General features: G+C 31.6%; 1 non-coding gene across 1 annotated transcript; it reads right to left on the bottom strand.

Annotated features, from left to right (window-relative positions):
- Positions 1 to 2,426: 2,426 nt before the first annotated feature.
- On the bottom strand, positions 2,427 to 2,534 carry LOC148555187 (small nucleolar RNA R71). Its single transcript, XR_015887279.1, has one exon. It is a non-coding gene; the product is annotated as a small nucleolar RNA R71 (small nucleolar RNA).
- Between the last annotated feature and the right edge of the window lie 387 nt (positions 2,535 to 2,921).

The following is a 2,921-nucleotide window of genomic DNA, read 5'->3' as shown; positions in this document are numbered from 1 at the left end:
CCTTACTCACGTAAGGTATTACTTGGACGACCCAGTGCACTTGCTGGTTAGTTGTATCGAAGTTGTGACAAATTATGAATGTGTAATCACGATTACGCATACCAAGTTGCTCACGTGCCAGGAATAGTTTGAGCCTGGACATCACAATTTTGTGCACCAAGTTTTTGGCACCGTTGCCGGGGATTGTTCGTGTTTGGACAACTGACGGTTCATCTTGTTGCTCAGATTAGGTAATTTTCTTTTTTGTTTTCTTTTCAAAAATTTTTCAAAAATCTTTCAAAAATCTTCTCACCTATTTTTGAAAAAAAAAATGTTTTCAAAAATATATTTTTCTTCAAAATTTTTAAGAATGAATTCTAGTGTTTCATATAACATGTTTTAGCTTGACTGGCTATTAAGCCATGTCTAATTCCCAGGATTTTGATTGAGGACTATGAATTCATTACTTCCTTTTTCCCAAGTGTTTTCGAAAAAAATTATACAAAAATTCAAAAAAAATTAGAAAATCATAAAAATCAAAAATATTTTTGTGTTTCTTGTTTGAGTCTTGAGTCATATTATAAGTTTCGTGTCATTTGCATGTGCATCTTGCATTTTTTTTTTCGAAAATTTCATGCATTCATGGTGTTCTTCATGATCTTCAAGTTGTTCTTTGTAATTCTTCTTGTTTGATCTTGATGTTTTTTTGTTTTGTGTTGTATGTTATTTTTCATATGCATTCTTGAATTCTTAGTGCGTAAGCATTAAAGAATTCTAAGTTTGGTGTCTTGCATGTTTTCTTTGCATTAAAAATTTTTCAAAAATATGTTCTTGATGTTCATCATGATCTTCATAGTGTTCTTGGTGTTCATCTTGACATTCATAGCATTCTTGCATGCATTCATTATTTTGATCTAAAAATTTCATGCATTGCATAATTTTCATGTTTTCATAAAAATTCAAAAAAATAAAAAAAATATCTTTCCCTTTTTCTCTCATCAAATTCGAAAATTTGAGTTGACTTTTTCAAAAATTTTTAAAATCAAGTTATTTCTTATGAGTCAAATCAAATTTTCAATTTGAAAATCTTATCTTTTTCAAAATCTTTTTCAAAAATCAAATCTTTTTCAAATTCTTAGTTATTTTCGAAAATTCCAAAAATATTTTTCAAAAATCTTTTTCTTATTTTTATATCAAATTTTCGAAAATAACATAATCAATTAATGTTTTGATTCAAAAATTTGAAGTTTGTTACTTGCTTGTTAAGAAAGATTCAAACTTTAAGTTCTAGAATCATATCTTGTGATTTCTTGTGAATCAAGTCATTAATTGTGATTTTTAAAAATCAAATCTTTTTCAAAAACTAATTTCTATCATATCTTTTCAAAATATCTTCTTATCTTATCTTTTTCAAAAATTTGATTTCAAAATATCTTTTCTAACTTCCTAACTTCTTATCTTTTCAAAATTTGTTTCAACTAACTAACTAACTTTTTGTTTGTTTCTTAACTTTTTCAAAACTACCTAACTAACTCTCTCTCTCTAATTTTCGAAAATATCTTCCCTCTTTTTCAAAAATTTCTTTTTAATTAACTAATTAATTTTATTTTTTTATTTTTGATTTCAAAAATTTTCGAAAATTACTAACATTTTTCAAAAACCATTTTCGGAAATCACTAACTCTTTTTCAAAAATATTTTTGAAAATTCTCTCTCTCCCATCTTATTCTATTTATTCATTCATATCCTAACATCTCATCTCACATCTCTAGCCTCCTCACAGTTGTGTTTCTTCCATTATATTACATTCTTTATCTCCCCCTTTTTTTCCACTTACAAAGGGATCCCTATACTGTGGTATAAAGGATATCCATTATTATTATTATTATTTTTCTGTGCCTTCTTCTTTGTCATATGAGCAGGAGCAAGGATAAGAACATTCTTGTGGAAGCAGATCCAGAACCTGAAAGGACTCTGAAAAGGAAACTAAGAGAAGCTAAAATACAACAATCCAGAGATAACCTTTCAGAAATTTTCGAACAGAAAGAGGAGATGGCAGCCGAAAATAATAATAATATAAGGAAGATGCTTGGTGACTTTACTGCACCTAATTCCAATTTACATGGAAGAAGCATCTCCATTCCTGCCATTGGAGCAAACAACTTTGAGCTGAAACCTCAGTTAGTTTCTCTGATGCAGCAGAACTGCAAGTTTCATGGACTTCCATCTGAAGATCCTTTTCAGTTCTTAACTGAGTTCTTGCAGATATGTGATACTGTTAAGACTAATGGAGTAAATCCTGAAGTCTACAGGCTCATGCTTTTCCCTTTTGCTGTAAGAGACAGAGCTAGATTATGGTTGGATTCTCAACCCAAAGACAGCCTGAACTCTTGGGATAAGCTGGTCACGACTTTCTTAGCCAAGTACTTTCCTCCTCAAAAGCTGAGCAAGCTTAGAGCTGATGTTCAAACCTTCAGACAGAAAGAAGGTGAATCCCTCTATGAAGCTTGGGAAAGATACAAACAGTTGACCAAAAAGTGTCCTTCTGACATGCTTTCAGAATGGACCATCCTGGATATATTCTATGATGGTTTATCTGAGCTATCAAAGATGTCACTGGACACTTCTGCAGGTGGATCCATTCACCTAAAGAAAACGCCTGCAGAAGCTCAAGAACTCATTGACATGGTTGCTAATAACCAGTTCATGTACACTTCTGAAAGGAATCCTGTGAGTAATGGGACGCCTATGAAGAAGGGAGTTCTTGAAGTTGATACTCTGAATGCCATATTGGCTCAGAATAAAATATTGACTCAGCAAGTCAATATGATCTCTCAGAGTCTGTATGGAATGCAAGCTGCATCCAACAGTACTCAAGAGGCTTCTTATGAAGAAGAAGCTTATGATCCTGAGAACCCTGCAATAGCAGAGGTGAATTATTTA

Source organism: Arachis ipaensis, chromosome B6, assembly GCF_059453495.1.
Source record: "Arachis ipaensis isolate K30076 ecotype BB chromosome B6, ASM5945349v1, whole genome shotgun sequence".
NCBI classification, from domain to species: domain Eukaryota; kingdom Viridiplantae; phylum Streptophyta; class Magnoliopsida; order Fabales; family Fabaceae; genus Arachis; species Arachis ipaensis.
The sequence above is the reverse complement of the archived record's forward strand: the minus strand, read 5'-3'. Positions and strand labels throughout refer to the sequence as shown.